Here is a 23,944-nt window from a genome sequence, read left to right on the forward strand (position 1 = left end):
CAAGCACAGAGAAAGCCACTCCCCCTCCCATCCTCAGCCATCCCTTACTTCGGGAAGCAACAGCGAGAACTTTCATTACTGGCAGCTGAATTCCGGCTGTGTCCACATCTCCCCAGGGAAGAATCACCACACGGTGGTGGTGGGGGAGGTTGGAGTAGGGGAGAGGGGGGGAACTGGGCCAGGCCCCGAAGACCCAGATATGCACAGGGTAAAAAAAGGAGGGGGGGATTGCCTAGATGCTGGGGTTCCTGCCTTCTGGGGACTTCTGACTCCAGAGTTCTGCCTCTGCCAGACCATTAGCCCCCACATGATGCAGAGAGGTCTCCAGCAACCGGTCTGGTATCATTGCTAGCCCCGGATGGAAGTAAAAATGCAGAATCCACAGGTCGTCATTTCATTATTTTGGTTTAGACGCCAACCAATTAATCAGCAGGATGGTGATAACGGAAAAGTTATCTATCATCTCTGAACCTCGATCTGACGTTTGTAAAACAGGAGAGGTAAAACTCGCTCCTACCTAGCTTCCAGATATTTGGAGAGTTAAGCAGCCAAAGAAATGAAGTATTACAATGAAATATTTTCATTTTCAGGGTGAATTCCTTTGAAGTCCTTGGAAGGATCACCTGAGAGATTTGTTTTTTTCTTTAAGTCTGAGAGATTGTAACATTGGGGCGCCTGGGTGGCTCAGTGGGTTAAGCATCTGACTCTTGATTTCAGCTCAGGTCGTGATCACCTTGCAGTTCTCGAATTTGTGCCCCAAGTCAGGCTCCGCGCTGACAGTGCCTGGAGCCTGCTTGGGGTTCTCTCTCTCCCTCTCTCTGTGCCCCTCCCTTGCTCACGTGCACACTCTCCCTCTCTCCAAATAAATGAATAAACTTAAAAATTTTTTAAAGAGTTAACTACCTTCCATCACTTCAAAGTTTTACTACAAATCATATACAACACCTCAAACCAAAGATATGGAAAAGGGGGGAAAGGTCAGGATCTGATGTTGGGGAAGCCGGGGAAGCGGAGGAAACGTCGGGAGAAGAGTAGCAATCACGCAGAGGTATGAAATAGGAAGAGGAAGACATGAAAAGCGTCCAACGGAAAAATTAAAAGTGTGTTACTGGGAAAGAAAAGGGAAGCATAAACAGCAATGGGCCAATGATCTTTCACACCTAGAACGAAAGGTGATGTGAAGAAACTTTTTCAAGGAGTGCAACCTGGGACGACGGAGAAACCATCAGGAGCCCATTATAAAGGGCGTTACCATTTGATCGTGTGAAATAAACTTGGGAGGCTCCGGCCCAAGTGACTGCTGCACCCAGATGTTAGAAACCTTTTAGGCAGAATGAGTTTGGCAGCAACCCCATAAGGAGATGCGATTTATGCTGGAGACCAGACTCTCTGGGTGAGTCCCACCCACATTCAAGAAAACAAGAGCCAAATAGGCAAAGGGAAAACGAATCATCATAACGTCTCTCAGACACAGCCCTTCCTGACCTCCTTACGTTTCGGCTCCCCTCATCCTTCTTAACTGAGCAGCTAATCAGCCAGCCAGCCACCGAGTGGATGGCTGACTTATACCTGGTTTAGGGTCCACCACAGACACCGACGGCGGCCCGCCCGGTGAGAACCGCTTCACAAAGAACAATTCGGGCTTTCTTACCAAACACTCCCAAGGTCAGCTCCAGTCAGAAGCAGAACCTGGCCTGGCGACAACCCTTTGGTTCGCATACATTGTGACTCTTGGGGACAGGAGTGGAAGAGAGCAAACGTGTTTCACGGTCAGTAACGAGGGAGGGAAAGGACTGTAACTGACAAGGGGATGAGTACTGCCGGTCCCATCTCCTCGCCTAGATAAAATGAGCTCTATCTCACAGAAGAGGGGGTTTGGTGCTCCCAGTACACTCCGTTACAGAATTAGAAAATCCGTTATCGCTCATACACTTCCTGAGAGTGGGATGGGGAGTCGATGGTCAGTTGGCACCCGGGGAACGCAGCGGAGGCCGCCGGTGGCCACCAGATATACCAGGCGTGCCTCGCCGTGCCCCGGTCTCCCTTGGGGGTAGGCCGGGGCAAAGGGATTCGTTCCTGCCACTTAAGTGTTACAGAAGGGACGGGTGTCACTTCTGGGATGAGGCGGTGGAGGCGTGTGGGCGGCTGGCTGTTTTCTCTGCCCTGGTGGCCTTGAAGGTCACGTGTCCCCGATGGTGTTGCCACATGATAGTGAAGGGCCAACCAGTCGGCACCCGACTTCATTCCTGTGTTGTTTCTCGGTTCCTGCGGCAGAGTCTGGCCCACGCTGACCGGTACGGGTACCAACGCATTGCCACCCAGAACACCGGAGGCTTCAGTGCAAGGAACCTGCCTGGCCCCGCTCACAAACCCTATGAGGATGCCTGGAGTTCCCATTCCCAAGACGTTCCTCAACAACGTGCTGTCTCCAGGAAGGGTGGTCCGTCCCAAAAGAGTGACTTCAAGTGTAAAGGCCACCTCTCCAGAGACACACGTCCTCAACATGTCACACACCGTCCAGAAGTCATTCACTAGCTTGTGAGGTCTCTTCCTCGGCGCCCCTCGCCTCCCACTACCTCCCATTTTCGTACCGTCCCTGGACACAGAGCTGCCTTAGAGCCTCTGTATCAGAGCGTGCTTGTCAATGCAGGCTCTCATAAGACCAAAGTGAGAGACAAGTAAAACAGGAGGCACAGCCAAGTTTCTCCCTACCAAGATCGTCTCAAATTCCTCGACGGCCCGGGCTCAATCCACTTGTAAAGTGTGGAAGAGAAAGAAAAGAAACTTGCTCATTCACTGCTTCTAAGACATCTAGGCCCCTGTGAGCCAGCACGAGCAGCACGGGACAGGACGTGCAACGCTTTTAAAGTGGGAACCGAGAGAGCCGGGGACAGTTGGGGCTTGGTCCTCTTCACAAAGGACGGAGGACCTGTCTTTCGCTGTAACCAGCAGAAGGCCCTCCCTTTCGGAACATCTACTCACTGAGACGACAGGGACCCCCACATATATGACTGCTTATTGCAAGTGACCAAAACACGGTATTAGAAAGCATTTCTTTCAAAGGCAGGTCACATCGCCAGAACAAGCGTGCGATGTTCGACGTACGCATTTTACTTCCTTGCACTAGGACTTCATGGAAACTGTGACGTATCCAGCCCCTGTTGAACGCAAAGGCCTGTCCGGTGGTCAGGAGCACACAAGAGCCATGGCCTGGGCCTCGTCTAGAAGGCTGTCCCCCGCTCCGCAGCTAGAATCGGGTTCTGCTGGGAGGAGATGGCCAGGAAAAGTCCCTACTCTCTGACCCAGAGGGCCTCTTGTGAGCATTATACAACACGTAAAACAAATCATCAATTTCAAAAGTCGGGCGGCCAAAGCCCTGCTCAAATAAGAGGTCCTTTTACAAGCTGCTTATCAACCTGCCAGAAATCAGCTCCCAACCCCAGCAACTCTCAATTCTATTGCTCTTGTTAACTCCTCGGGGAAAACACACACATTTCAATGGCTTCGGTGGTTTTCTACAAGACAGAGCCATACAGGTTTCCATCCACCGGCACCCTGTCCTCGCACTCGATGCTTTAAATATGGCTCCCATCTCAGACGCCCTCTTCTGCCCATGAAAGCTTTCTGGGTTAACTACAAAACGCAAGGCTGAGCTTTGCTCAAGGAAAACTCCAAAATCTTGTTCGGGACAGAACAGGATGATACAATGGTGATATATTGTTGTTAACCCAGAATGTTTTCTCTGGGTTGGAAAACACAGGATGGGATCTCTCTCTCTCTCTCTCTCTCCTCTCTCAATTTGACTTTGTTTACTTACTTATTTTGAGAGGGAGGAGGAGCAGAGAGAGGGAGAGAGAAAGAATTCCAAGCGGGCTCCACACGGTCATGGGGCTCGAACTCACAAACCATGAGATCGCCACCTGGGCCGAAACCAGGAACCAGAGGCCCAGCTGGCTGAGCCACCCAGGCGCCCCCAGGATGGGATCTCTTGTGGAGAGGTCTTGTTAAGGAGATCGGATAAGAGAGATCTGTAATAGAACTCATTTCTGATGATAGACCATAAAAGGGATTTGCGTCTCTATTAAGACAGTAACATGCCAGGACCCTCAGCCCACAGATGCAAAGCTCAGGATGTACCTTTTACATAGACCCTACTACCCTCCCTCTACCCCTCACTGATCCCTCTTATAAAATCAGTGTGTCTCTATGCACACTGCCTTGCTCACGCTTATTTCCTTCACTAGCTTACCGGTTTTCTGAGAGCAGGCACCAAGCTTCATTGATCTCTGCATCCCTACTGTCTAGCGCAGTCCCCGAAAACCACAGGTGTTCATTAAATCACTGAACCAGCAAAAAGATTAACAGTAAATATAGTTAACACTTGAGTGCTCCATAACCCTGCTTAATTGCCTCTCTTGTTTTTCTCATCTTCCAGCTGAGGAAGGCTGAGGCACTGATAGGTTAATAAGCTAATAAGTGGCCAGGCAACCATATGAACTAGGTGATCAGGCTCCAGAACCTTCCTTCTTAGCCACTACATGGGCTAGTCCACGGGAGTGAGTAAGTGAAATGATTAAAGGGCTAGACACATATGAAACCACTGAACATGAATGTAAATTAATCTGATTTCGAAGCCTGGTTTGTTCACATAAGAACTTACTAAGCACCTAGTATTCTGTGCTAAACCCGCTGCTAAGAATTAGTGGTACAAAGACAAATGTATGGTCGTATTCCTCAAGAAGAGAGACAAATCACAAAGGCTTGCTAAGCATTCACTACGTGCTAGTCACATGTATTAGCTTCTTTTCTTTTTGAAAGAGAGAGAAAGCACGAGCAGGGGAGGGGCAGAGAGAGAGGGAGACAGAGGATCCGCCGCAGGCTGTCACTGGGGGCTCGAACCCACGAGCCGTGAGATCATGACCGGAGCCAAAGTCAGACGCTTAACGGACTGAGCCGCCCAGGCGCCCCATGTCAGCTTCTTTAATCTTCCCAAAACCCCTACGAGGGTAGCACTATTATTATTAAATCGAGACAAAGTAGATGAGAGACCGATGCCCCAAGGAGGTTAAGCAACTTGCAAGGACCACCATTTGAAGCCAAGCAGCCTAGCTCCAAAGCCCAGGCGCCTCGGCTGCCCCTTCCGCGTGCAACCACACACAGTTCCAGTTCAATGCAATACAGGCGCCAAGACAGAAGGAGGAGAAGTTCTACAGAAACTCTGAGAAGGAAACGATTCGTTTTGCCTGACACGGGGTCCCAAAGAAGGCTCTGCAGAACCAGGGACGCATGAGCTGGGCCTTGAAGACACGAGAAGAGGAAAGAAACGCAAATACGAACGGCACATGGAGACCAGCAAAATCTCTCTGTTTTCAAAGCCATCGCAACTAAAACACAGAGCTAAGCAACGAGCCTGGCTCTTCACCATCTTCTGGTGCCGAGGCGACTTCTCAGCCAGGAATGAGGGAATAATTCGTGGAACGGCGGCCTGGATGCGTAAGTCCATTTTCCCGCATGCCTCGAACTCTACCCTGCGGTTTAGTCGTCCTCAAAGTAGGCGTAGGAATCTCGTTTCCTCTTCCTTCTGTACAACAGATGTTTCTGGAAGGGGACCCACGGGCTAGCTTTAGTGTGATTGAAGCCAGACTCTCCGAGGTTGGTGAAGGAGGCTGGAATCACCACGTGGGCAAGTTAGAACAGCTAGGCCTCACGGCTCCGAGTGTTCTGCCCCACGTGGGATGTGGAGATGTTCTCTTCTTCGTTAACCACAGGGGTTCTACTCAAACCTGCTGGCAATTTGGCTTCCCTCAGCCCCTAGCTTCTCTGAGCATCCCTGGCTACTATCCCATTCCGCATACCTCCGCTAAATATCCCACACTCCGGGCCACTCACCGCTCCTTCTCTCCGCTCTCCTTTCCGGCCAAGCTCTTTACGAGACTGGTCTAGATTCCCTGTGTATCATTTTTCTCCCCCCCCTTCTCTCTTGAACCCACTCCAATCAAGCTTCTGTCCACTGAGATGGCTTTTGTCAAGGCCCCGAGCGATCTCTATGTTGCTAAAGTCAGTCGCGCATTCTCACCCCTCCTCTTGCTTAGCCAACCAGAAATACTTTTCACAGCTGATCGTGCCCTCTTCCCTGACACACCATCTTCACTTGACTTCCACAACACCATTCTCTTCCGGTTTTCCTTCTGCCTTACTGGCCCCATCTTTTTTTTTTTTTTTTTTCTGAGAGAGAGAGAGAGACAGCATGAGCAGGGGAGGGTCAGAGAGAGAGGGAGATACAGAATCAGAAACAGGCTCCAGGCTCTGAGCTAGCTGTCAGCACAGAGCCCGATGCGGGGCTTGAACCCACAAACCGTGAGATCATGACCTGAGCCGAAGTCGGACGCTTAACCGACTGAGCCACCCAGGTGCCCCCTTACTGGCCCCATCTTGTCAGTCCTCTGTTTGTTCCTCATTGGGCTGGGCCCTTGGTCCCCTTCTTTTCACTTCTCTCATTGTCTTCTCATGTCTCCTCATCATCCATCTCAGGGCTTTAAATACTCTCTAGGGGCTTCTGGGCGGCTCATTCAGTTGAACGTCCAACTCTTGATTTTGGCTCCGGTCATGATCCCGCGGTCATGGGATCGAGCCCCTGCTTGGGATTCTCTGTCTCCCTCCCTCTGCCACTCTCCCCATTTGCGTGCATGCTCTCTCTCTCTCTCTCAAAATAAAACAAACACTATCTAGATGCCTAGGACTAAAAAATGCTCATCTCTGGCCCTAACCACCTGTATGAGTGCCAGGCTCATTTATGTCCCACAGCTTTCTCGGTATCTCCACTTAAATGTCTAACTGGCATCTCAAATTCAACAAATTCAAAATGTGACTTCTGATATACCCCCAAGCCTGTTCCTCCCACAGCGTTGTTTTTTTAGTTTATTTAAACTGAAAAAAAAAAAAAAAACAAACACCCTCAGTTCATCCATTATTCCCACCCTGACTCTATGCCTCTGGCAACCACCAATCTGTTCTCTGGATCTATGAGCTTGGCTTTGGTTTTGGGGGTTTTCTTTTTTTAGATTCCATATATAAGTCACATCATATGGTATCTGTCTTTCTCTGTCTTATTTCACTCAGCAGAACGCCCTCAAGGTCCATCCGTGTTGTTGCAAATGGCAAGATTTTATTCTTTTCTATGGTTGAATGGTATATATTCATATTATACACACACACACACACACACACACACACACACATACACGTTTCTTTATCCATTCTTCCATCCATCGATGGACACTGAGGTTGTTTCCATATCTTGGCTATTGTAAATAATGCTGAAATGGACATGGGGTGCATTTATCTTTTCAAGTTAGTGTTTCTGTTTTCTTTGGATAAATGCCCAAGAGTGTTGTTGCTGGATCAGGTGGTAGGGCTGTTTCAATTTTTTTGAGGAATCTCCATCCTGTTTTTCATAATGGCTGCACCAATTTGCACTCTTGCCAACCATGGACAAGGGTTCCCTCTCTCCACCTCCTCACTCATACTTGTTATTTCTTGTCTTTTTAATACTTGCCCTTCTGACAAGTGTGAGGTGGCATCTCATGGTGGCTTTGATTTGCATTTCCCTGATGATGAGTGGTGCTGAGCATCATTTCATGCACCTATGGGTCATCTGTATGTCCTCTTTGGAGGATGGATGAATGTCCACGATGAATGGATGATTCTGAATGTGTATTCAGATCTAACAGCGATTTTTATTTTTTTAATTCTTTTTAAAATATCTTCTTGAGAGAGAGAGAGAGAGCACACAAGTGAGGGGAGGAGCAGAGAGAGAGGAGAGAGAGAAAGAGAGAGAGACCCCCCCAAGCAGCCTCCGTGTTGACACAAACTGTCATGACCTGAGCCAAAAACAAGAGTCGGACGCTCAACCGACTGAGCCACCCAGATGCCCCATAATGGCAATTTTTTTAAAAATTTTTTTAATGTTTTATTTATTTCTAGGAGAGAGAGAGAGAGAGAGAGCGTGAGCAGGGGAGGGTCAGAGAGAGAGGGAGCCACAGACCGAAACAGGCTCCAGGCTCTGAGCTGGCAGTCAGCACAGAGCCCGACGCGGGGCTCGAACCCACGAACCGCGAGATCGTGACCTGAGCGAAAGTCGGACGCTTAACCGACTAAGCCACCAGGGTGCCCCCATAATGGCAATTTTTAATCAGATTGGTTTTTGCTATTGAATTGTAGGAGTTCTTTTTATACATTTTAGATATTAGTCCCTTATCAGATATGTGATTTGTAAATATTTTCTCCCATTCGGTAGATTGCCTTTTCATTTTGTTAATGGTTTTCTTTGCTGGGCAGAAGCTTTTCAGTATGATGAAGTCTCCCTTGTTTATGTTTGCTTCCGTTGCTCTTGGTTTTGGGGCCAGATTAAAAAAATCATCACCAAGACCGACGACAAGAAGCTACCACCTGTGCCTCCTTCCAGCAGTTTTATGGTTTCAGGGCTCACATTCATCTTTAATCCATTTTTGAGCTAATTTTTGTGTATAGGGTAAGAGAGTGGTCATTTCATCCTTTTCCATGTGGCCGTCCTGTTTTCCCAGCTTACTCAGAAAGAGATATGCTTATTGATGCATATTGAAGAAATATGCTTTTCCCATTGTATATTCTTGCCTCCTTTGCCATACGGTAATTGAATATATATGTGTGGGTTGCAATTTTTTTTCAATGTTTGCTTACTTTTGAGAGAGAGAGAGAGAGACAGAAAGCGAGCAGGGGAGGGGCAGAGAGAGAGGGAGACACAGAATCCGAAGCAGGCTCCAGGCTCCGAGCTGTCAGCACAGAGCCTGACACGGGGCTCGAACTCACAAGCTGTGAGATCATGACCTGAGCCGACGTCGGACGCTTAACCGACTGAGCCGCCCAGGCGTCCCTCAAAATCTAACTTCTGATATGCTTCCAGCCTTGTTCTTCCCACAGTCTTTACCAATGCGACTCCATCCTTCCAGCTGCTCGGAACAAAAACCTTGGCAACATCATGAACAGCAATGCTGGGTTACACAACTCCAGAGGGCGCCAGCCACATTTCATTCAACGCTAGTGGTGTTATGCAACACGGTGACCCTGCTTCCCTTGAGTCCTGTTTCTCCAGCATCCTCCATCTAATCTGCTGACAAGTTCAGTTGGCTCTGCCTTCAAAATATATCCAAAAATCCAACCACTTCTCTCCAGTGCCACTGCCAACAGCCTGGCCCAAGCTTGTCCCCTTATAACTTATTACCCAAAAAGTCACAAAAGCCATCAAATCACATCAGTCCTCTCCTCAGAATTCCCTGATGCTTCCCATCTCGCTCAAAGAAAAAGCCAAAGTTCCTACAATGGTCTATAAGACCTTGAATTGGTTTCTCTCTCTCTCTCTCTTTGGCATTTATCCCCATCTGTCCTGTGTATTGTAAGTACTCACCTCATTTCATTGCCTGTTGCCCATATTTGAACGTAAGCTTCGCAGGTCGGGAACTTGGTCTGTTTTGTTCACCGAGGAAGCCTAGGCGTCTACAATAACACCTGACACAAAGTGCACACTCAGTACACGTTTGTAGATGAAAATCAGTGAAGTGGTAAGGAAGGAGGAAATCTCCACGCGCGGGGCCAGCATCGTACCAAAACACAATATAACAAGTGAAATGCTATTTGAGTAGCCAGCTAGTGCTGGGACCAAGTCAGACCCCAAGATGTGCTCAGTTCCTATTGCCTACTGCTTGTTTTTCCACTGTTTTGCTATTTTACCTGATGCAGTCTCCTTTCTTTTGCTTCCTCAAGAAAAAGAAGTTCGCGTATAGAGGAAGGAGCTCCCCCTGGTGGAAGCAAGCCTACAAAGCAATGGAAAAGAAAATCCTAGACCAACAGGCTGTAAGTTATAAAGGAGATCACGGGGAATAAAGGAAGGGACTCCAGCATTTCACAGAAAAAGTCCTCCATAGAAACAAGGGAGACTAAAGATTAGATTCAAAGTACATGGCAGAACTTACCAACTTATTTGACCGTTGAAACTCTTCTGCGATCTGAAAATGAGAAAAAAAAAATAATCCACTGAAAGTTGAACAACAGAAGAACCGACTCCCAAGGAATTTTTTTTTAATTTTTTTAATGTTTTATTTCTAAGAGAGAGAGAGAGAGGGAGAGAAAGAGAGAGAGAGAGAGAGAGAGAGAGAAGAGTGTGAGCAGGGGAGGGTCGAGAGAGAGGGAAACACAGAATCTGAAGCAGGCTCTAGGCTCTGAGCTAGTTGTCAGCACATAGCACGATACAGGGCTCGAACCCACAAGCCGTGAGATCATGACCTGAGCTGAAGTCGGACGCTCAACCAACTGAGCCACCCAGGCGCCCCTCCCAAGGAATTTTTAATCTGGTAGAGGACGGAAGTCATGAATACAAACAAGTACAAAGCCATGGGTATGACTGCGAATGAGTGCATGGGGGCCAAATAAGAGGAATAAATTAAGAGCTATGACTTACCCAGGAAAGAGAAGGCTAACTTTGGTGCCGAAGTAAATCCAGGAAGATGACTTGGAGGGGGTGGTTCTTGAGCTGAGCCTTGAAAGACAGACAAAATTTTATTTTTATTTATTTTCTTAAAAGACATTGTGTTTTGTAAAGTTTGTTTATTTTTTCTGAGACACACAGAGAGAGAGAGAGAGAATGTGAATAGGGGAGGGGCAGGGAGAGAGCAGATTCACCAATTTCACCATTGTAAACCCCTTCAAATGGACTCCTGCTCATTGATTGGTATTGCAGGATCATCAATTCCAGGCCTGCTCAGCCGACAGAGCTAGGAAATATGTGTATATATACAAACAACTCCATCTATTTGCATACTCTGTGTGTGTGGCGTGGGTGTGCGCATAAAACACCACATTCATACTGAGACTTCTGATCACCGCCAGCCTTCTGACTTTTCTTACGTGTAACTCCTTCCTCTAACAGAGTAAAATCTGGCTCTCATTATTCACAATGTATTTTTGCTCGATATCTGAATTGCTAACCTGTACCCCTGGGGAAAACAAACCTACTATCTAGAGTACAGTATTTATGTACAGTTTTGGGGTGATTTATTTTTGTCTTGGACCTTAGAATGGCGGTTCTTGAAGTGTGGCCCCTGAGGCAACGGCATCAGCTTCATCAGGGGACTTGTTAGAAATGTAAATTCTTGGGGCACCTGGGGGGCTCAGTCGGTCAAGCGTCCAACTTCAGCTCAGGTCATGATCTCGTGTTTGTGGGTTCGAGCCCCATGTCGGGCTCTGTGCCGACAGCTCGGGGCCTGGAGCCTGCTTCGGATTCTGTGTCTCCCTCTCTCTCTGCCCCTCCCCTGTTCGCACTCTGTCTCTCAAAAACAAATTAAAACATTAAAAATTTTTTAAAAATAAAGAAATGTAAATCCTTGAGCTCCCCCCTGGACCTACTGAATTAGGAGCACTGGAGGTGGAGACCATCGCCCAGAGTTCTTCAACAAGCCCCCCAGGTGACTCTGACGTACCCCAAAGTTTGAGAACCACTCCTGCAGAGTACAGAGTGAAAATACTCTTTTCCGAAGTTATTTAGTGCCTTCGTCTGCTCGGGTTGACAAAGCGAAATACCCCCAGATGGGTGACTTAAACAGTAGAAATTTATTTCTCACAGTTCTCGAGGCTAGAAGTCCAAGATCAAGGGATCAGCAAGGTTTGTTTCTCCTGGGGACTCTCTCCTTGGCTTGCAGATGGCTGCCTTCTCACTGGGTCCTCACATGAATCTTTCTCTGTGCATATCCTGGAACCCCCTCCTTTCCCTATAGAGACTGGTCATATCGGATTAGGGCCCCACCCTTATGACTTCACTTAACGTTAATTACATCCTTTTTTAATGTTTATTTATTTTGAGAGAGAGAGAGTGTGTTCAGGGGAGAGGCAGAGAGAGAGGGAGAGAGAATTACAAGCAGGCTCCGTGCGGATGCTGGGCTCGGTCTCACGAACCGAGATCATGACCTGAGCCAAAATCAAGAGTCGAACACTCAACGGACAGAGCCACGCAGGCGCCCCCTAACGTTAATTTCACCCTTAAAGGCCCTACTGCCAAATACAGTCACATCGGAGATTAGGGCTTCGACACATGAATTTTGAGGGGACACAATTCAGCCCCTAACACTTAGGTTAGTTATTTTCTCCCATTCCTCATTACATTTCTTATTCATCTGTAATAGAGTCAGTTCCTCTGTTTCTGTCCATATTCCATTTTGGGTTCTCTTGTCATCTTCCTTCCGTCCTTCCTTCCTTCCTTTTTAGTATGTGAAACGTTAACATAGTTCCGGAAATCAGCACTCAATACCAAAGAAAAGTTCCCATCCCTCCTCCCTCATTCCCAGCCCTCTCTACCCTCTTCCCATCCGCCCTTGCCAACTCCCAATCGCATGACTTTCGGGTGGATCTTTCCACACGAGGAGCCGTGGTTTTCTATAGCCCCTTTGACAAGTCACCACAAATTCAGGGGCTTCGAATGCCATCCATGTATTAGATTACTGTTTTGAACCTCCAAAGTCCAAAGATTCACAAGGCTAAAACCGCAGGTGCAGGGCAGGACTGTGTTCTTTCTGGAGGCGTCTATGCACTGCCTACATTCCTCCGCTATGGCCACTTCGTTCCCCCCCGCCCCCGCCCCCCGGCCAGCAGCACAGCATCCTGGGACCTCCCTGACCATCTGCAGCCTCCATCCTCTGGGCCCCTGTCTTCCTCTTATAAGCACCCTTGTAATCTTATTGGACCCACCAGGGTAATATCCTCAGGTCTCCGTCCTTTACTTACTGACAGCCGCAAAGTCCCTTCTGTCGTGTAAGGCAGCACATTCGGTTCTGGGGATTCGTACGTGAACATTTTTGGAGGAGGCCATCATTCTCCCACACTGATATTTTTTAAGTTTTTGAAACAGAGTGACAGCTCTTGGAATTCTCCTCCTTACAATCATTAAACAGCTGCCTTCTCTTCTTAGAATGAGCCCAACCTCTCCACCCTTCTGGCCTCGTTTGCTGCTTTCCATGTCCTGACGGGGCTCAATCCTTTATGGATTCAAGCCTTTGCACTTAGTCTTCCTCTGCCTAGAATGTTCTTTCTCCAGCTCCTCTCATGGTTGGCTCCTTCCAGTCTCATGTCAAATGTCACCTCTTTAAAGGACTCATCCCCGATCGCCAGGTAGATAGCACCCTGTCTCGATAACCGTCATTTAGTCTGTGTAGGCTGGGGCGGACTTTCACAATTCCCTGTACAGTCTGCTTTCCTGTACATCATTCATTCATTCATTCATTCATTCATTAAGGAGTCACCGAATAGCTAATACACACACATTCAATCCTCACAACACCACTACGAAGGAGCTACTATTACTATTGTCCTCATTTTACCGACAAGAAAACTAAGGTTCAGAGAAGTGACATGGCCCAGGACACGTAGCTCGTAAGCTACTATACGCAAGGCTTAGGCTGGGCTCAGGGGCTATACCAGGGAACGAGCACACACGGTCCTTGCCTTCTCTGGTGGAGAGTCAGAGAAGGAGTCCGTGCTTACCGGCTGGGGTGCTAAGTGTTACGAAAGAGGTCTGCGAGGGTGCTGTGGGAGCACTGGCGTGGGATGGGGAAATCAGGGTCCATAGAAAGAGGGGGCTTCTGGGAGGAGGAGGCACTTGAACTAGATTTGAAGCCTAAGTAGATCTCAGCTAGATGAATGGAAGACCAACTTGCCAGTTGTGATGGGGCTCACACAGGCTCTCGTTTACCTTGCTGAAATTTCTGGTTTCCTGTGGTCTGGCCTTGGCCTCAGCCTCGCCCGATGAGAAAGCCAATACTATGGGGGACCTAGAGCTTTCCGCAACTGGGAATACTGGTGCGCGCTAGTACAGCTCAGGAGAGAACGGGGTTTATAAATAAGAGCGAGCGCGTGTTAATTTAACACGGAAGTGGGTGTTCCCTCCCCGCAGGCACGCCCACTGAGGCGGCCTTCCTGCCAGCCTAGAACAGGGCTCCACACACCTGTTCTTTAAAGGGCCAGGCAGTAAATATGTTTTGTTTGCTGGGTCACATACGGTCTTGGCACCACTGCCCCCGCCCTACCTTTGAAGGGCAAAAGCGGTGATAGATAACACATAAGCAAGTCCGTGTGCCTGTGTTCCGATGAGACTGGGTTTACAAAACTAGATGGCAGGGTTTATGGACCCCTGGCCTCGAATAAGACAAGTAGTTGCAAGACTGAAAAACTTAATCGCATCGATGTGTCCACTGATACAAGAAATAAACCTAACTCGGGTATCAGGTTGGGCGTGTCCCCTCTCAAACAACGTTTCAATGGACACTGCCAACGTTTGCCTCTCTAGCCCTTTTTCCGTGCCGGCCACCCTACAAAACCCCACCCTTTTCTAAAGCACTAGGTATAAGAAGGCTCTACTTACCAGTACAACTCCAAGAAAAATGCCAGCGGCCATCAGCTTACACCTGCAGCTATTTCACAGACAAAGCCTTGATCCTTTGTTACCTGCACGGGGAAAGAGCAGTGTCCATTTTCACAGATGTTTCCCCCATAAAAAGGGACAGATTTGGCAACATTCACCCTTACGAGAGGCACTTGCGTGTAAATTCCGTGGAGAGAGAGAGCGTGTTTTTTCAAGTAGACAGAATCTTGTGTTTTTACAAAAGCAGTAAATGTTCAATGTAGAAAATTAGAAAAGAAATAGAAACATTATATTCCCACCACCCAGAAATGACCACTATTAAGAGCTTAGTACAGGGGAGCCTGGGGGGCTCAGTCAGTTGAGCTGCCGACTCTTGATTTCAGCTCAGGCCATGATCTCACAGTCATGAGATGGAGCCTTGTGTAGGGCTCTGAGCTGGGTATGAAGCCTGCTTAGGATTCCCTCTCTCTCTCTCTCCCTCTGCCTCTCCCCTGCTTGCACTCTTTCTCTATCTGAAAAAACTAAAAAAAAAAAAAAAAATTAGGGGGCACCTGGGTGGTTCAGTAGGTTAAGCATCAGGTCATGATCTCACGGTTCATGGGCTCAAGCCTGGCATCAGGCTCTCTGCTGACAGCTCAGAGCCTGGAGCCTGCTTCGGATTCTGTGTCTCCCTCTCTCTCTGCCCCTCCCCTGCTCGTGTTCTTTCTCTCTCTCAAAAATAAACATTTGAAAAAAAATTTTAATTTCAAAACAAATATTTTAACATTTAAATTAGACAAAAATAAATATTAAACATTAAACAAAAATAAACATTAAAAATTTTTTAATGTCTATTTTTGAGATAAAGAAAGAACACGAGCATGGGAGGGGCAGAGAAGGCGGGAAACACAGAATCCGAAGCAGGCTCCAGGCTCTGAGCTGTCAGCACAGAACCCGACGCGGGGCTCAAACCTACAAGCCGCGAGATCGTGACCTGAGCCAAAGTCGGATGCTTAACCAACTGAGCCACCCAGGCGCTCCCCAAAAATTTTTAATAAACAATAACATTTAAAAAGAGCTTACCATATATTCTTCCAGATCAAGAATTCTTCTAAGTTTACATAATACCTATATGCACTTTCTACCAAAATGAGATAATATGTGTACATATGCTTTCTAACTGCTTTCTTCAGTTAATCGCCTCTACCATTTCATGATAATAAATTTTCATCTCATCTAATACCCATCCATATTCAAATTTCCCCGCTTTTCCCCAAGTATCCTATAAAGCTAGCTTGTTCAAATCAGGATCCAATCTCGGACCACACATTGCATCTTAAGTCTCTTTTCATTTAGAACAGTATCCTGTTTCGGGAGAGGGATTTTGTTTCCTGCTGTATCCCCAATGCCTTTAATAGCTCTTGGTACATGGTAGTAGCTCAATATGTTTACGTAATTAATTAAATTTTTAAATGTTTTTTATTTATTTCTGAGAGAGAGAGACAGTGTGAACAGGGGAGGGTCAGAGAGAGAGGGAGACACAGAATCCGAAACAGGCTCTAGGCTCTGAGCTAGCGGTCAGCACAGAGCCCAAGGTGGGGCTTGAACCCATGAATCGCAGGATCATGACCTGAGCCGAAGTCGGACGCCCAACCGACTGAGCCACCCAGGCGCCCCAATTAACTTTTTTAATGTTTATGTATTTATTTTGAGAGAAAGAGAGAGAGCAGGGGAGGGGCAGAGAGAGAGGGAGGGAGACACAGAATCCCAAGCAGGCTCTGCACTGTCAGCATGGAGCCCAATGTGGGGCTCGAACTCGTGAACCGTGAGATCATGACCTGGGCCGAAACCAAGAGTTAGGCGCTTAACCAACTGAGCCCCCCAGGCGCCCTAATAACGAATAAACATAAAACTTAGGGGAAGGGGGGGTTTCACCCTAGAGTTTATCTCATCCGCCCATCACCCTTTATCTCCATTTTACGGATGACAAAAATCAGGACCAGAGAAGTGAAGTGACTTTCCAAGGTCACCCAGCAAGCATGTGGCAACTGCTTTCTGTTTCTCTGTTTACTCTATTAAACCAAAAGCTGTCAAACTTTTTCTTGGAAGGGCAGAAAATACATATTTTAGGCTTTATAATCAAATAAAGTGATAAAAATATAATTGCGTGGTTTTGCGACACAGGTCTACTGATAAAAAAATGGAATCGAAGAAAAATATTTTGTTCAATCGTGGTTGAAAGCTAAGTGTTCCCCACAATTGAACTGATTGTAAATGTTCACCTGATAAAAAACGTTTCTGAGCTCGCAGGTCATGGCTGGCCAATCTCCGTCCGGTACTATGCTGCAGGTCTGAGATTTGGCTTTTTCCTTGTCCTTTTGAGTGAAAAGAACATCCTTTTAAATTAACAGTTAGAATTGGGTCCTGGCTTATTGAAGTTATATAGTACTAAAGGAGCAAGGAGGAACACTCCTTAGCCATTCCTTTAAAATGCATGATCTTGCCTTGCTTCTGTTATTCTAGTATCTGTTAGTAATACCTGCCTTCTGTGGTTAAAATTGCCAGTAGGTAAGTTGCATTATGACTGTGGCTTTCATAATTAACCATGTGTTGATAGTAACATGGCTGACCAATTTAGAAAACAGTGTGGGGCGCCTGGGAGGCTCAGTCCGTTAAGCGTAGGACTTCGGCTCATGTCATGATCTCACGGTTTGTGGGTTCGAGCCCCGCATCGGGCTCTGTGCTGACAGCTCGGAGCCTGGAGCCGGCTTCGGATTCTCTGTCTCCCTCTCTCTCTGCCCCTCCCCTCCTCATGCTCTGTCTCTCCCTCAAAAATAAATACACATTTAGAAAAGGTGAGTGCAAGTGAAGGTGATAGTGGGCCTATGTCAAGGCTATTTTTCTTGTCAAATATAAACATGGTATATTATTTAAAGATATAGAAATAAATAGCCAAAGAGTTAAAAGAATAGAATCTGATTGCTTTGGGGGGAGCAGGAAATGGGGAGAAATACTGGGGACTCCTTTTTTAAAAAACAACAAATGGGGTGCCTGGGTGGCTCAGTCCATTGAGCATCCAACTTCAGCTCAGGTCATGGTCTCGAGGTTTGTGGGTTCAAGCCCCGCATCGGGCTCTGCTCTGACGGTGTGGAGCCTGCTTGGGATTCTCTCTCTCTCTCTCTCCAAATAAATAAATACTTTTAAAAAATAGAATAAAAAATAACAAAGCTTCCGGAACTATTTGACTTTTTAAAACTATGTACTTGTATAATTTGGGTAAAAATACAAGAAAGAAAACCAGAGGCACATTAAAATCTCCTTCTAGAAAAGGCTTCCTGAACACTTTCCTCCGTCCTCCCAACTTAGGTGTCCCTCTTCTCTGCTCCTCCCACCATCCTGTGCTCAATTCCAGCAGAAAACTTAACACACTGTACTATAATTATGTCTCTCTGTCTCCCCCGGGGAGCCACGCCCCCTTGCACGGATGGGCTTTGTATTCTTCATTCCAGCAACTCGATTTTATCATATTGAAAAAGCCAGTCATTAAAGGGAAGCGACTCAAGTCCCACTCCGGCTCGGCAAATTAACATCACAATGAGATACCAAGCGAAAGACCAAATAATAGTGTTGGTGTGGAGATGGCCGAACTGGAACCTTCCTAACTTCCCCCTGGCAATACTAAATGGTGCAGACATTTTGGGAAAGAGTCTGGAAGTTCCTACAACAGTTTAAACGTACATTTGCCACGTGGCCCAGAAATTCCACACCTCTCCCAGGGAAGGGGTGCACATGGCCCTTGCCTTCTCTAGTGGAGAGTCAGAGAATGAAGTCAAGTTCACAGGGCAGTGCGCTAAGGGTTAAGGTAGAGGTCGGCAAAGGATGTTAAGGGGAACAAGCAGCAAGAGAGGGCAGTGAAATCACGAGAATCGAAAACCTGTGTCCACAATATATCCGCCCCATCGAGTGTATTCAGCTATAGAAAGGAACGACATTCTGGTAAGTGCGACAACATAGATGAAACTAGAAAACATCACGCCAGCTGAAAGACGCCAGTCCCCAAAGACCACACATTGCCTGATTCCATCATATGAACCGTCCAGAAAGAGCAACTTTAGAGCCAGAAGAGGGATAAATGGTTGCTTAGGGCTAGAGGTCCGCGGGGAGATGAACCGCGAACAGCTTTATGGGAATTTACGGCGGGGCGGGGGGGGGNAACTTTAGAGCCAGAAGAGGGATAAATGGTTGCTTAGGGCTAGAGGTCCGCGGGGAGATGAACCGCGAACAGCTTTATGGGAATTTACGGCGGGGGGGGGGGGGGGGGGGGGGGGGGGGGGGGGGGAGGGGGGTGTGTGAAAATACTCTAAAACCAGAATGCCGTGATGGGTCCCTCAACTCTGTCGATTTGCTAAAACTAATTGCACGCTTAAAAATCAGTGAATTTGCTAGTGTGCAAAGCGTAAGGCTCTTGTTAAAACCCCTCGATCTATCACATTATTTCATCTCTCTCTAAATGAACTACCCCCTCCCCCAGCTGGACTACCCCGCCCTTGGTAAGAATGGGGTGAATGCAGTTTCTCAGGCATTTTTGTCGCTTGGGGCTGGGGGTTGTGCTTATAGAGGCATTCAAGTCGGCAGGTGTGTGTGTGTGTGTGTGTGTGTGTGTGTGAGAGGGAGAGAGAGAGAGTGAGAGAGAAACTGTAAGGCATCTTGAGGTAGAGAGAGAGAGAGAGAGAAACTGTAAGGCATCTTGAGGTGTCCGGCTGGGTGTAACGTGGCCGATCCGTGGCCCCTGCCGGGCTAGACGGGCGCGTGCCTACAGCCCCCACTGCAAGTGAGAGGCGCAGCCAGGTAAGGGAGTCACTTCTGGCAACTCACAAGAGCCCTGTTCACAACCGACTGTTCCATCGGGGCAGAGCCGTGAAAATGTCGATGTGGGGAGTGCGGGGCGGGGTGATTTGGCCAGGGCTTATGGGGCGAGGAGGTCCCGCAGAGCAGCCAAATGATCCAAACCCCCCACCCCCGCTGGGTGCACTCCCAGGGGGTCCTCCGGGGGGACAGCGCGTCCCTCCCAAGGGCTGCGGGGAGGTGCGACGGGCTGTGACAGCACCCCTCCGAGCTAGGGGAAAGCCTGGCACCGAGTCCCCTCCCCTCCTTTGCCTTGCGGGAAGGGCCACCCCGGCCACAAAGCCGGAGCGAGGCGTCTCCTCCCCGGAGCTCCTGGTGCCCGGGAAACTCACGCGGCTGCTCGGCAGTGTCGCCGGGAGGTTACAGGTCAGGGAGCCCGGACCGGAGTCGCCGTCGCCGCCGCAGCACCCCCGTGTGGCCCGCGAGAATCGAAAGGAGAGGGGCGGGGGGAGCAGGCCGGGCGCGCCCGCAGCCGGCAGGGGCCACGGGGCGGACCCCAGGACCCCGCGCGCCGCTCCCCGGCCACGTGGCCGCCGTCCCTCGGCGCCCGCGGTTGTGTCGCACAGCGCCGCCTGGTGACCAGCGACGCGCACGGCCCCGGGGACCCGCGCCGGCCGCTTCCGGTGCACCGGGCAGCCCAGGTGAGGCCTCTGCGGGGGAGGGCGGGGGAGGGGGTGGCATTGGCCGCCGCAGAGGCCCCGGCGGTGCAGGACGCCGAGGGGAGCCCACCCAGACCCAGACTGGCATCGCTGAAGGCCTTTGCCTTCCACCCTGCCCTCCTCTCCAGGGACCCCAAAGAGGGCAGAGGGGCCCAATAATTGTCTTGAACCTGGATCTCAGCTCCCTTCTACAAAAAATGGAACAGAATAAGGCAGGCTGGTTGAAGGCGGGCTTTTCCTGATGCCCCTGGAGGGAAAAATGTATTTGCAGGTGCCTGAATGTGAGCTCATTACCTCCCTGAGTCTCAGTTTCCTCCTCTATAATAGGGATAATAACAGATCGAGGAGGTATTTGCGAGGACTAAATAAAGAATCCACGTATTAAAAATAAGACAGCTATCCCAAAATGGAGTCGCTTATGCTAAGTTGGAGGGGGGTGGGGGGAGGGGGGATCACCAAACCCAGACTTAATTTGGGTTTCAGCCTCTCCCAGAAACGGAATCCTAAAGCCATCAGGAATCACCTGGTCAGTACTAGTGAAGTAACCGGCCAACCTGCCGTCCCCTACAAGAAAGTGACCGTCGCCCCACAACCAGTCCACCTTTTGCTGGTATCTCCCGTGTTCCTGCTCCCTTTGGTATAAAAAAATCTTTCATTTTGTACGGCTCCTGCGAGCTTCTTTCTGTCTGCTAGGGAGTCAGAAAAGTCGCGAATCGTTAAATATACCAATAAGATCTTTAAAATTTACTCAGTTGAATTTTGGTTTTTTTATATATCTTTTAATGTTTATTTTTGACAGAGTGTGAGCAGGGGAGGGGCAGAGAGAGGGAGACACAGAATCTGAAGCAGGCTCCAAGCTCCAGGCTGTCAGCACAGAGCCCGATGTGGGGCTCGAACTCCCTAACTGTGAGATCATGACCTGGGCAGAAAGCAGACGCTTAACCAACTGAGCCACCCAGGTGTCCCGAATTTTGGGTTTTACCTTACCTAATGGGGGGGCGCCTGGGTGGCTCAGTGGGTTAAGCATCTGACTTCGGCTCAGGTCATGATCTCATGGGTACATGAGTTTGAGCCCTGCGTCAGGCTCTGTGCTGACAGCTAGCACAGAGCCTGGAGCCTGCCTCAGATTCTGTGTCTCCCTCTCTCTCTGACCCTCCCCTGCTCAGGCTGTCTCTCTCTCTCTCTCTCTTCACAGAAATAAAAAAAAATTTTTTTTTTTAATTTATTACCTTACCTAATGGGTTTGGCAGACTGGTTAAGGCCAGTTATGTAAATTGTTGCTCAGGTCATCTTTTCCTGGAGATTCAGGGAAGCGAAAGAATTTCACCACCACAAAGGAAACGCATACCTAAGGTGAATTATTCATAAAAATGGTAAACATATGAGAATTAAAACAGTCTATCACAGGGGCGCCTGGGTGGCTCAGTCAGTTGAGTGTCCGACTTTGGCCAGGTCATGATCTCACAGTCCGTGGGTTCGAACCCTGCATGGGACTCTGTGCTGACAGCTCAGAGCCTGGAGCCTGCTTCGGATTCTGTGTCTCCCTCTCTCTCTGCCCCTCCCCTGCTCACTCTCTGTCTCTGTCTCTCAAAATAAAATAAAGACATAATTTTTTTTAAATATTATTGAAAAAAACAATCTATTGCCACACTCTTCCTCAACACGGAGAAATAAAAACACCCCTTACTGTGGACATAAACATTACTTTGCTAGTCCACTGTCTTCGTTCGAATTTCTTTTTCAGGACTATCCTGTCCAGGCAAAAGTGTCTTCATTACAGGAACTTTCCCAAAACACCATCAGTTCTTCAATGGAAAAACAGCAACAGTCTATACCTTAAAATCCTCCCCTGTCCTTGAAATCTTCCCTTGCTGCTTCCACCCATCCTAGACTGGTGACATCCTGGTCCTCATCCAATCCTAATCAAGTCTCCGTGCTGAAAGACCTTCTACCTTAAATCAAACCTTCATTGCTCAACAAATTCTGACCTTTCCTTTCCTCCCTGAAATGCTCCCAAAACTTTGGGGGGTGCGGTTCTCCCTTACCGAGGTAAGGAATGCATTCAGCCTTGTCAAATCAACAGGTAGTGTTGGTGATATTTCAGGAGTCAGCATTTGACAGCCTCGCTGCCTGCAGAGATCCGGTGGAAGCTGAGACCTCTCATCACTAGAGCTCAAGACCTTCAACTTGGAATCCGTGTGCTCACCTGAGGCCTCTTAAACTTCCTGTTTGGGGCTCTCTGACTACAAAGGTGGGGTATGTAGATTTCACACCGGTTGAAGCTCTGACCCCTTTCCTGAGCCCCCAGTTGCTAAGGATACTAGTCCTAGGGTCCACACATCACCCCAGTGAGAAGCCAGTCCTGAGTCCCTGGACCACAGGGCCCCCTTCTGTGTTCCAACTGTCCCCCGGCTTGCCCTTGATGTGGCTCTCACTGGTTTTATGCCCATTAAGCTACTACTGCACATAATGGTCAGCCTAGTGGGGCGAAAGTTCCCACATTATAATTCTGAGATCAGCCTGTGATGCGGCTGGGGCCTGGGTGATTTTATCGTGGTCTCTTTCTCTCCACGGGCACCGTGCCCACCATCTTTTTTTTTTAATTTTTAAAATTTATTTATTATTGACACAGAGAAACAGAGCATGAGTGGGGGAGGGGCAGAGAGCGAGGGAGACACAGAATCAGAAGCAGGCTCCAGGGTCTGAGCCGTCAGCACAGAGCCCAACACAGAGCTCGAACCTACAAGCCATGAGATCATGACCTGAGCCCAAGTGAGACGCTTAACTGACTGAGCCCCCCAGGCATCGTGCCCACCATCTTATAGCTAAGCTTGAAGTCTCTCCTTCCATTCAAATCTTCTCAGAGAGTGCCCAAAAGAGTTTTATCGTTTTCTTGTTAAACTTTCAGATTCTATATTAATGTCCGTTGTTATTTTCAGAAGTTTCCACCAATTAATTCTCTTGCTTTTCCTATGACAATATTCAAACTTACTACAACTAATACTCAGTATTTTTCAGGCGGTAACAATAGTGTTTATTTCTTTGTAGGGTTTTTTTGGTATGTTTTTGTACTTGCTTAGAAGTTACGCCCCCTCCCCCCACACACACTCCTCTTTTTGCAAACAAGCTTTAATTTCTGCTCTTGAAATTATTACATTTATCATTAAAAAAAGAACAAAAACATTATAACTCTGTATATGTAGAACTATAGAGAGCATAACCTCAATAAATTGTATATGTATGTATACACACAGAGTTAGAAAAGCATTTAAAATTTTTTTAATGTTTGCTTATTTTTGAGAGAGCAAGACAGAGTGGGGGAGGGGTAGAGAGAGGAGACACAGAATCTGAACAGGCTCCAGGCTCTGAGCTGTCAGCACAGAGCCCGACGTGGGTCTTGAACTCATGAACTGTGAGATCGTGACCTGAGCCAAAGTCAGATGTTGAACCAACTTGAGCCACCCAGGTCCCCCAAAGAGATTTTATTTTCAATTATGTTTTCCTGAGCTAAATTAGATCTTGGTTTATCCAGGATATTTAAAATCAACCTTCATCAAGGCACCTGGCTGGCTCAGTTGAAGGAGGATGTGACTCTTGATCTGGGGGTTTTGAGTTTGAACCCCACTTTGGGTGTAGAGAGTACTTAAAAAAGAAGGAAATAAACTTAAAAAAAATTTTAATCGCCCCTCATCACGTTCCTTCTAGTAAAATTTCTTGTTTTTTTAATGTTGATTTATTTTGAGAGAGAGAGGGCGCATGAGCAGGGGAGGGGCAGAGAAAAATGGAGAGAACCCCAAGCAGGCTCACGAACCGTGAGATCATGACCTGAGCCAAAATCAAGAGTCAGACGCTTAACCAACTGAGCCACCCAGGAGTCCCAAAATTTACGTTCTTTTACTTACAAATCCTCAAACAGCTTTTTTCAAAAACGTTTTTTATTTATTTCTGAGAGAGAGAGACA

General features: G+C 48.0%; 1 long non-coding RNA gene across 1 annotated transcript in view; it reads right to left on the minus strand.

Moving 5' to 3' along the window:
- Nucleotides 1–19,828, minus strand: part of LOC120226673 — a 41,907-nt gene extending 22,079 nt beyond the window's left edge. The window contains exons 1-4 of the long non-coding RNA XR_005527080.1: nucleotides 19,657–19,828; nucleotides 14,441–14,523; nucleotides 10,493–10,570; nucleotides 10,008–10,040 (exon numbers count right to left, since the gene is read on the minus strand). This is a non-coding gene — a long non-coding RNA (uncharacterized LOC120226673). The remainder of the gene's footprint in view (nucleotides 1–10,007; nucleotides 10,041–10,492; nucleotides 10,571–14,440; nucleotides 14,524–19,656) is intronic.
- Between the last annotated feature and the right edge of the window lie 4,116 nt (nucleotides 19,829–23,944).

This window comes from Hyaena hyaena, unplaced genomic scaffold, assembly GCF_003009895.1.
Source record: "Hyaena hyaena isolate Hyena2069 unplaced genomic scaffold, ASM300989v1 scaffold_1792, whole genome shotgun sequence".
Lineage (NCBI taxonomy): Eukaryota > Metazoa > Chordata > Mammalia > Carnivora > Hyaenidae > Hyaena > Hyaena hyaena.